Source organism: Nilaparvata lugens, chromosome 5, assembly GCF_014356525.2.
Source record: "Nilaparvata lugens isolate BPH chromosome 5, ASM1435652v1, whole genome shotgun sequence".
NCBI classification, from domain to species: Eukaryota; Metazoa; Arthropoda; class Insecta; order Hemiptera; family Delphacidae; genus Nilaparvata; species Nilaparvata lugens.
This window is the reverse complement of record NC_052508.1, coordinates 48,307,360-48,319,435: the sequence shown is the minus strand read 5'-3', so window position 1 is coordinate 48,319,435 and position 12,076 is coordinate 48,307,360. Positions and strand designations below refer to the sequence as shown.

The window sequence follows — 12,076 nt, the reverse complement described above, 5'->3', positions numbered from 1 at the left end:
TTTTTGTCATATATGCAATGCCAAAAATCATTCCACTATGTCGTGTAGGTACAATGGGAGAAAGAATGACTCAAAAAACTTGTAGCGGGGGCTCAGTTCTCGGCGACAGAGTATAGGGGCCCCTTTTCACGTAACAAACGTGATGAATTGCAAGAATCGGATGTAAAAGTTTGATTTCAATGTATAGTAGCATTATCAAGTCAATCAGGCACACGTTTGTTTCCCGAGTATATTATTTTGTTTAATCATTATTTATTTTTTTTTGTTCCCCTCTTGACTACAGACTCAGGGACGAGTCTTTCAGCGGGATGGGTGATGTGTCACCTAGTCATATGGGACATATATATGATTCATATATTTATCTCATATTGATCAGGATTTTAGTTTTAATTTACGAAAAGTTTAATGAACGGTGTTTCTGCCTTTGAACATTTGTGTCATCGACAGAAGGATTGTTTATTTCACTTGTTATCAAATTATTGTAGCTTCTCTTTTGTTTTTCATAACAAACGTGCTCGCTTGTGCGACGGATAAAAATATGTATTTGAAATGGCTTCATGTTTGGCATTGACTGAGTTATATATTAATACCCAAAATTTTACTTGTGTTGTGTGTGAGCTCGTTCGTTAGGACTGTGAGTAAAGTCCGGCTGTTCTGGTGAAGGGGATAGATTTTGTTCTTGTTTTATAATACAGTTTTCCTGTCACAGTTCTGGCAGTTTAAAGAGAATTGTATTATTGAATAAGAAGGGATCTGAACCCACTTCATTAGATCAGTTTTTTTTTATTTATTTTTCATTAATAATTAACGTCGCAATTAACCAGTGGATGCCAAATTGGGGGCCATTATCATAAAGGTAGGTGACTACTGAGTCATTGTTTTAAATTTTCCATAACCACAACAAATTCAATCTTCACTAGCAGCCAAGCGAGTAGCCCTAGAAATATTCATCTATTTATTGTTATTTCATAATTTCTAATTATAATTCTAAATTTTGTACTAATAATTTATTGTTTTGTTTTAATTATCAAAACCAGTTCGTTCATTTCTTGTTTTTCATTTTCCCACGCTTACATACTCGGTGAAGTCAGATCTTGTTTACATATTTGGTGGAGGTTTATCCTGCCGTCCATATCTTGTTTACACATTGAAAGTGTCTAGAAAATTAATTTTCAATGTCATGCAGTTCCCAGTTCAATCCAGTACCCATGCAAATTGAAGTTCAATTTCCACAATTAGTCCATTAATTTTAACAGCTGATGATATTTGGGAGTTATTACAATACACCTTTATGTGCCACACATGATTTTAGCTTAATCCCATACTATTAAACGAGCAACTTCTGTTTATAAGTTTGTATTTCACCGATTTCGAAAACGGCTCTAACGATTCTCACGAAATTCAAAACATAGTAGGTTTATAATAAAAAGATTCGATCGTACTAGGTCTCATCCCTGGGAAAACTCGCTGAAGGACATTAAAAGGGTAATATTATTAATCATCCTTGGAAATACAGCTGATAATAATTATTCCGTCGTATGTTGGTGATGGGAGTGAGTGAGCGTGTTCATGTGTGTGGGACTGTGTCAAAATTATGACTCAGCTGTTGAACTTTTTTTATCATTCAATCAGGTACTTAGTGCCAGTTGCCAAAAAACCAGGTTATTTTTAATCCTGATTAATTCCAGTAGATCCATCTTTTTGAAATGTTTTTCTCTGATTTGGTTCACGTGAAGTTAATCAGGATTAAAATTTAACCGGCTTTTGTGCAATTGGGCCTTTTCCTCTGCAAATTTTTGCATTCCTCTGGGAATTAATCTCAATTTACTGTGATTAGATAGAACATTTCTGTATGAACTATGAATGATATTATAATTTCTTCTTTCGTAATAAATTTCTTATGCTTTTGTACTCCAGAGCGAAGCTCGGTCCCCGATATTATACTGAAAACACTGGAATGTCAAAAATAAAACCAATTTGTGTTTTTTTTTCTTTAGGGCTACTTATATAAATTGAATATAAATAAAAATATAAAACTTAGTACCCTTTTTTAAATTATTTATAGTCACGACATGTTTCGGCTATATAATGCCTTTATCAAGTGATTGGAAAATAAATGAAATGACATAAATAATACTTGCAATAGTATTTATTTAATGTCATTTCATTTATTTTCCAATCACTTGATAATGGCATTATACAGAGTGTTTACGAACTCCCTACCAAAATACTCTAGGGCATTGTTCCTGGGTGAGAAACATATTTAAATTGTCTGGAAGTCTTCAGTTACTCACACTGCGGCCATTTTAATTTTTTTACTTATTTTTTAAAATAATGGTTAAGCATACGAAATTGGAACTAAAAAACTTATTTATTCTTTAAATTTTTTTGTAAAACCAACGGTTTCTGAGTTATGCAAGAAACAACATTTTAAATGACCGTCATTTTGTTTTATGAATTTGAAAAATTATCATACCTACCTAGTTTTTTGTAGCCTTGTCTAGTTGTTATAAATGATTGTGCAAAGTTTCAATTTCGTATGTTTAACCATTATTCAGAAAAAATAATAGGTAAAAAAAAAAACAAAATGGCCGCTGTATGAGTACCATAACTGAAGACTTCCGGACTATTTAAATATATTACTTTCCTTGCCCTATTACCATAGGTAAGGAAAGTATTGCTTTCCGGAAAAATTAGGGTACCCCAATTTCTAGATTTCTATACGTTTCAAGGTCCCCTGAGTCCAAAAAAGTGGTTTTTGGGTATTGGTCTGTAATCTGTATGTGTGTGTGTATGTGCGTCTGGGTACACAATATCTCATCTCCCAATTAATGGAATGACTTGAAATTTGGAACATAAGGTCCTTACAATATAAGGATCCGACACGAACAATTTCGATCTAATGCAATTCAAGATGGCAGATAAAATGGTGAAAATGTTGTCAAAAACAGGGTTTTTTGCGATTTTCTCGAAAACGGCTCCAACGATTTTGATAAAATTTATACCTAAAATAGTAATTGATAAGCTCTATCAACTACCACAAGTGCCATATCTGTAAAAAAGTTAGGAGCTCCGTCCCATCTATGCAAAGTTTGATTTTACATTACAAATTACCAGGCTTTAGATACAATTTAAACAAAAAATTCCAAGTGGAAAAGATTGAGCATGAAAATCTCTACAATTAATGTTCAGTAACATTTTCACCTAAAATTCAAAATAAGCTCGAAATCCGAGAAAATGTTATTATTTCAATTGCGAACTTTTGGCAACTGTTGATTCTATTAAATCATTCCCTATGAAGAGATAGCAAACTTCGTGTGTCTCCAGTGTTATTATCCTGTCACCAGCTGGCTTGGATCTTTGAATAGTAGACTAGAGATGCGCGGGACTAGTGTTCCTGCGCATCTCAAGTCTACTTATAAACAAATATCTGAGCCAGCTGGTGACAGGACAATAGCGCTGGAGACATACGAGGTCTGCTATCTCTTCATAGTGAATCATTCAATAGAATCAACAGTTTGCAACAGTTTGCAATTGGATAATCACATTTTCTCGAATTTGGTGCTTATTTTCAATTTTAGGTGAAAATGTTACTGAACATCAATTGTAGAGATTTTCATGCTCAATCTTTTCCACTCGAATTTTTTTGTCTAAATTGTATCTGAAGCCTGATAATTGGGAATCCAAAACCAAACTTTGCATAGATGGTGCAGTGCTCCTGAAATTTTTACAGATATGAGACTTGTGGCAGTTGATAGAGCTTATCAATGACTTTTCTAGGTATGAATTTGATCAAAATCGTTGGAGCCGTTTTCGAGAAAATCGCGAAAAACCCTGTTTTTGACATTTTCTCCATTTTAGCCGCCATCTTGAATTGCATTTGATCGAAATTGTTCGTGTCGGATCCTTATATTGTAAGGACCTTAAGTTCCAAATTTCAAGTCATTCCGTTAATTGGGAGATGAGATATCGTGTACACAGACGCACATACTTTTTTGGACTCAGGGTACCTTGAAACGTATAGAAATTTAGAAATTGGGGTACCTTATTTTTTCGGAAAGCAATACTTTCCTTACCTATGGTAAAAAGGGTACCTACTCAGATTTATATTTTTATTTACACAAATTGGTGATATTTTTGACAACATCCCAGTGTTTTCATTGTGGATAGATCATAGATATGACAACATCTCACCAGCAACAGTAGGCCTATCACTGTTATTATCACTGTTGTTGACATACAGATCTGAATTGAAAAAAGAGTGAGCATAGTCACCATCGTTAATTAAGAGTGAAACCACAACCGGGTCCACCACAACTAGGTCATTATAGCTAGAAAACAAAGACTCAGTGTAACCACTTATATCGTCATCACTCAGCCATTCCCTACTGATGAATGAAGACAACCGTTTAGTCATTGTGCAGTCCTGGGCTTTGGCGGTGTGGGTATCAGCATCAGTTTGAGTCTCTGTATACTCTGATGCGGCACTTGCAGCATCCATACGCTGCAAACGTTGGAGATCCAACTCAATGGACCGATTCAGGGCGGCATTCCGCTGCTCCTCCATCTCCCGAAGTCGACTTTTTAACCGTTTATTTTCTTCCTCCAGAAGCAGCAACTTTTCATCCATAAATTCATGAGCAGGGCTTTCAGAGGTAGACGATTGATCTAATACACTTTCTTGTTCAGTAGCATCACTAACATGAGAACTATTTGGAGAAGGCAGCGGTGACGAAGCATGATCTGGGTCTTTATTATGATGTTTGTGCGCACCACATACCTCCACAGTTCCATCACAAGAAATTTTTGTTTTAATAGAAGCCGAACACTCCTTATAAAGGCATCTCCATGTGATAGTATTGGTAGTAATTGAGCGGAAAGAACAACGGTACTTTTGGCTTTTGTAAATAATTCCCGGTTTGCCCTTTGTAGTTTTGAATTTAATAATGTCATCTGCCATTTTCTTTAGAACAAGTATTTAAATCCCAGACTGAAAATTATAAAGAGTTACCTGCTTTAAAAATGAAAGATGTCTAGTGCAGTATTTCCATTACTAGGGTAAAAGGAAAGTATAAGGGAAGAAAAAGTGCTAAGAGAGCGGTCAAAGCAGGAAATAAGGAAGCTCCTGAAAAGAAAAGGAATATAGGAAGAGGAAAAGAGAATCAAATTAAGACAGGTGTAACGTAGATTTTCATCACCGCCGTTAAGACGAATAGGAGCCGCAAGTAGCTTTCAAAAACTGCCTTCAACCAGCGTTATCATACTCGATTGAAATCCACCCTAAAAGGCCTCAATCTCACGGTTTATCCCACGTAAACAAACAACAAGCAAAAACCAACCACACAAAATGGAGTCAAAACTTCGTTGTACCGGTCACTTACAGAAGTAAACGCTTTCACCCCAGCCCACGCTTGAAAATATTGGATTCACGAAACAGGTACTTCACAACCTAATAATTACAATCATTGTAGTCTATAGGATAACTTTTCCACTAATTAGCACGTAAACGAGAAAAATTGCAGAGCACCAAATACTTTAAACCAATAAGGTAGCCCAGTGCTACCAACCTCGAGAAGTTTTATTCAAAAGCAAAAAAATATTATCGGGATGTTTTCAACTTGTAAGGTAATGAGGTAAAACATTGACTGAGTGGTAACATTTTTCCTTGAACGAAGGTCGAGTCTGAGCTTATAACAAACTATAACTTCAAGATGAGCAGGACGCAGACTTTAGGTGGGCTCAATTGTTCCGGGGGATCTGGGGGTATAAAATACCCAGCAGGAAAAGTGGGCCCAAAACATTTATGTTGAAATGCATAGCATTTTTGGCATGATTTCAACATGAACGAAAACTAGGCTTGAGAGGCAGTTAGATTTAGTTAGATGAATTTTAATGGTTTTGTTATATGATTTTTCGTTGGTTTAGAATCAACTGTCGCTCAAAACGAGTTTTTATTTTGATGAAATCGAGCCTTTTCACTTATCACAGTATTAGAAAACCAGAGAACGAAAACTCAAAAGACAAAACAATTTGTTTGGATGATGAGTACTGTACGGTAACAATTAAGTTTTAAATAAAATAAACTTGATTTTTATCGTGCTTATAAAACTTTCTCAAATAATTTTTTCTTGTATTTCTTCAACTTTTAATGTGAAGACGGATCATTGTTATTGTATTTTTATTTGAACGTTAAAAGTGTAATTAGCATAAGCAATCAACATCATGTTCAACTTTTAATGAAAGGTAGATCCATCACCTGTAATGAAACATGGGCGGCGTGATTTCAATATGTGTCATCAATGGTTTACCACATTACCTTAAACCTTACAAGTCTCAGGGTTTTCATTTTATAATCTTTATATTTTTTCAGCATTGATTAATATATTATAAATGAACCCAATAAATTGAGGATGAAAAGAATATTTTACAGTTATTAAGATGCTACTTTTTGTATCTAATAATTAGTAAAATTTTTTGGGTTGGGTTGCGCCAGTGGGGCACAGTTTTACATAAAATTCAATTTATATTCTAAACTAATTTTGAATGAATTCAGTTGGAATTGGAGGAATCTTGAATAAAAGCACAAACCATTTTAATGGATTAAAACTATGTTTAATTGAATACCTTTAAAAATAACTTAATTCTCGTACTCAAGTCACATACCATTAAAATACGTAATATACAACATTATCACCTACACAAGTTTCTGAATTTGAGACTAATATACTTTCACAAATCATAATGAGTTTCATGGAAATAAAATTAAAATATTTATAAAGTTATGAACTATCTGAAGCTACACTATATTATGAATGATACAATTTATATAAATTTTAATCGTGATTATCTCTCAGTGTTGTAATACTACAGTATAACTATTTTCAGTATTATGGTTTGCTAATGGTGTTAAGTACTTTCGACTGAACTAATAAAAAAATATAGCTCATTACTGAGTGATTCTATGGAAATAAAATGTATTGAAATGAACATTTTTATTGCACTTGTATGTTTAGTTTGCATTGTTTTGTCATATTAAAACTAATGACAATATTAATGTACTTACATTTAAAATTATTTTCTCGATGAGTTCAACAGTACACAGCCTGATATAAGACAATGATAATTTACAACATGATTATTATAACATTTAATAATATATAGAACTTGGAAATCAGTGAGTTGCATCGTATAATAAGAACAAATGTCAATAATATCTATCACAATCGCTTGAAAAATAATTATTATAAATGTTGAAAACTTAATATTTAAACAATAATATTATAATAACAAGCATAACGTTTCTTGATAACAATTTATAGAAAAATAGCTATACACAACATGGCAGGAATGAAAAAAATTTAACCATATAAATATAATGTTTTAACAAAATTAACAGAGTTGAATGTATTTTGGAACTTCAGCTACATATTATGTTAAGCATATTGAAAACGTATTAATGTAATAGTCTTAATAGTAGAAGACAAATGGAAAAATCTATGTAATTCTTTCTTAATATTAAGTCGCACATATAATAACAATTACAATAAATATTGAAGAAGCTTATGTAGGTTCATTCTCGAAACTTACTACTGAAATACATGGAAAATCAAAATACACTCAGTGAACGAAACAGATAGTGAATAAATAGAGTGATATACATTATACATGGAAGAACTGATAAAGATTACGTTTTATACGAATTTAAAGTTTAGTTCGGTTTTTCATTTCATAATTTTTATGACAGTAGATCGGTTTTGTATTATTGAAATGAGGCATACGAAGAAAATTGATCAAATCTCATCACATTATTGATAAAAACCTAAATTTATTTGATATCGGTAGACTTGAAAACACCTATAATTATTTTTTTTCAAACTAGGTTCTTCATTAGGAGCAATATTTTTTCACGTTTGGAAGTCTACTGAAGATAGTATACTAATGTTTCATAAATTTTAGTGAGGTTTTCATCGTTTACAATAATAACGCATGAAGATAAAGCACACTCATTCTAAATTATTGATAAAAATAATTTTTTGATAAAGTAAATTGAGAAATAAATATACTCCATTGAAATAAAAATGAAATAGAGATAATAATTATTATTGTAAGTAGAGTACCTACTAACAAAAGTTATTTTTAATTCGATTTTATCTTTAGTGATTTTATCGGAAAAGTCATATACAGGAAAATACGATTTTATAGAATTTGTAAAGCAATTTGGGATGGTAAAAAATAGAAAATTGTTCAATAGATTCAGTGTCTTTCTGCATCGAGAAGACAAGCGAATACGATAGGGTAAAGAATATGAGAATCATTATTAATTGAACCATTCTCCATCTCAATAAGGCACTCAACAGGATTAACTCAATCATCATATTCTCTTTAAATGGAAGAGTTATTTTACCCCTCTATTACCAGGAGTAGATAAATTTTATGGTACTTAATTTTCATACCCACAAAAAAGAACATTTGCAAAATACTTTGGTTTTAGAATAGTTTAAATAAAAAGATATTTTTAATAATTCTAAAAAAGTTATTAGGAAGAATCAATCATTATCATTACCAGTAAATAAAATGCAGTCACCAAAATAACTTTAGTATTTTCACAATAAAATTCTAAAAAAACTAAATTATTATAAAAGCAGTAGTTCGAATATGAGAGCGCAAGTAGTCTAAATAAAAATAGAAATGTGAGTACCCTTTAATTGTTTACTCACAACTTGTTTCGGCTATTTGATGCCATTATGTGATATGGCATTATATTTTAAAAAGGGTACTTAGATTTCCATTCTTTTATATTCAAGAGTAGCCCTAACGGAAAAAAGACAATTTGAGAGCAAGTAAATACATACGCTTCATCTGGTATACAGAAGGGGAATTAGAAGGCATATAATTCTTGTCCAATAGGCAACAAAATGGGTGCATAATATGGAGCGACCTTATGAAAATAACATTTTTGTTTTAAATATAAGAACATATTAATGTATAGGATATCACCAATATTTTATTCAAATAAACAACATGAAATCTGAATTTTTATATGATCCACATAGGACAGTAACAGTAATATTGTGATTAATATTTTTATTTAAAATTAAGTACAGAGATATTTTTACAGTAATAAAATCGTCAAAGTTGCGAGGAATAATAGAAAGGTTTATAAATACTAACGGAAGTTGGAATTGGGGAACTTGTCAAAAAGTTGCAATTTATTACTTTGCGAATAGTAGTATGATTTTATACGGCGAATAAGTTAATTATATTATACACTCATGTAAAAAGTAAAATTCAAGTGATTTGTTGTGAAACAAAAAATAAAAAATATCATTTTGAATTGATCTCCAGCATTAAGGTACAAAAATCTAATTGTCAAAGCTAAAACTAAGCTGGTTTCATACTAAACTGAAAATGATACATTACAAAAATAATGTAAATACAGTAGAAAATAAAAATAATTCATCTGAATTATAAAGAGAATTTACATGTTCTGCAATAGTGGCAGATGAGCTGTAACTCAAAATAGAATTGATAAAAATTCTACTTTGACTTATACAGTTTCAATAGATTAGAACCGATATCCAGAAGCGTTTAAAACGAAAACCTATCCGATCAAATCCATTGTTGAACGTACATTTATACAATAAATAAGGCATAACTGTTTCAGTTATTTACTTTCAAAGTATGTGCTTCATAACGTCTAAATCTAATGTAGTTTATATTTCTCTCCTTGTTTTTTATCATTATACATTATCTACAAGTTACGGATATTTAGTCCATAAACATTTTAAAACTAATATCAGTGTGAATGTTTGAATAGATATATTCAGCATTTAGTACGTAGTCGTAGATGATGGATTTATTTACATGGTTTGAATGTAGAATGACATGATAATCATCAGGACGGTGTTGGGAAAATTGTTTAAGAATTTCCCTGATCATACAAAGTGAAGTACTTTCAAATAATCTGTATAATATGCAGAGTCGATAATTATGATTGGTGACTAACTATAATTGATATATAATATTCTTACATAAACAGTTATAGTAGCATGGTAAGGCAGGTTTCCTTCCTCTTGAATGCATGTACTCGTTTCTACAGTTTTCTAGAAAACAAGAAGAATTATGAGTTAAAAATACTGTAAAAATTCTGTAGAGAATCACTAATGAACAAAACGCAAGCATCTCTTTCTAAATTATAATTTCATTTTCACGTAATTTGATAAGTATTTCCAAACTGTTCGAATTCTGTAGAGGATAATCAAATGTAAACGTTTTCCAGTTTTTGTTTTTGTAGAATGAGAAATGCACACGTACTTCCAAAAATGTATTCCATAAATGAACAAACAAACGAAACGTTTGAAACGTTCATATTAAAACGATTAGGAAATTGATATAATAATCATCTATTTTCTGAGGACTGTTTTTTGCTGCAGCTTGCACAATTACATATTAATTTAATTATATCACTATTATATTATATGAACTAAATATACAATAAAATCAATTATTCATTAATTAAATTAAATTTTAATTCAAGTGGGTTATCACTTGCAACGCAAAGCGTCACTTCAACTTAGAACAGAGAGAGAGAGAGAGAGAGAGAGAGAGAGAGAGAGAGAGAGAGAGAGAGAGAGAGAAATACCCGACTATGCCTCCCATTCACCAGACTTCACGATTGTTCACAAATATTGTCTCGTTGCTTTTGTAACCTAAGCGATAGAAGTAGCTTGTGGTACATTTTTACTTACAAAATGTAATGAAGTTCTGATTCTTTAATATGTAGTTTGGCTACATAAGGAGTATTAACATAGCCACCTCTAATACAGAGGAATTAGAGGTGGCTATGGTAGTATGCATATTAAAGCGTGAGTTTTGTGAACTATGCACTTAAAAGGTGCATAACCTTATGAACTAACAAGTAATGCTTGAGAAATTACCGAAACGATTTAATTAAGAATCGTATACTAATCTTCAATAATTAATTCTTGTGAGTAATTATTCTCAAGCTGTGTACATATTCAAGTTGATTCCCACATATCAGTGTCTTTGAAAGTGACCGGTTCAGTGAGAAAATTATTGCTATTCCCATAAGTTCTATTGGGGCTATTCATGAGCCAGTCACACACACACACACACACACACACACACACACACACACACACACACACACACACACACACATCGATTTATGATGTCCTTATAAATTCAACCAGATTGAACGGAATTTGGCAAACAAATAATTATGTGTGCAGACACGCATAATGCGATTTCAAATTATGTTCAATCTAATAGAATTTATAAGGACGGCAAAAAATCAAATAGATTTTTTGAAACTGGGGATCAGAAGTTTGAACGCTAGCGCTTCCGTGTTGAAAGATGTGGTGTGTAGATCACATGACTGAGCGCCTGATTTCAAGTATACAAATAATCTCACTTGAATGAATTTGTTTTTAAAATAATTTAAACATTTTTTAAATTATTTTATCGGAGTGTTAGTATACCGAGTAGATAGCCTGGATAGTCCGCATATTGTTGGAAGCACTAGTACTAGGTAGTGCTTCCTAGAGTGAGGTCCACGTTATAATGGCAGTGGAGAAAGATAGGAGACCAGCGTTGGCGATTCTCTGCTTTACCACTGTCTTCTATAGAGGATAGCTGATACCGGTATATCTATGTAATATTAACTGTTAATTTTTGTTTGATATAATCAATTACGTTTTATTCGTCAAGAAAATATATTTTTCAATGATCAAATAGCTATTTAATTATGTAAGCATGTGGGATTTTAGTGTTCCTTTTCTTGTTGTTTGCTTCTATTGCTCCTATTTTATGTTTTTTCACTTAACTGTGTTTTTCAATGATTTTGTTTTGTATTCAAATATTGTACATAGTTTTTCCTTTTGTTGCTTGTATCTGTTTTTCTAATGTATTTTGTCTTGTTAAATTATTGGTGTTATACCGTTGGAAGTTGAATAAAATTTCAAAATTGAGATAAAATATTTTGTTAAACAATTACATTCCTACATTGTTAAAACACAGTTTGTGAATGTTGCGGAGCTAGACAACGATAGCGCTA

General features: G+C 31.9%; 1 protein-coding gene across 3 annotated transcripts in view; it reads right to left on the bottom strand.

Moving 5' to 3' along the window:
• Positions 1-6,590: 6,590 nt before the first annotated feature.
• Positions 6,591-12,076, bottom strand: part of LOC111059359 — a 100,581-nt gene continuing 95,095 nt past the window's right edge. For all 3 annotated transcript variants that reach the window (XM_039428489.1, XM_039428491.1, XM_039428490.1), the window contains exon 11: positions 6,591-10,103. The gene's annotated coding sequence lies outside the window, so the exon portion shown is untranslated. The remainder of the gene's footprint in view (positions 10,104-12,076) is intronic.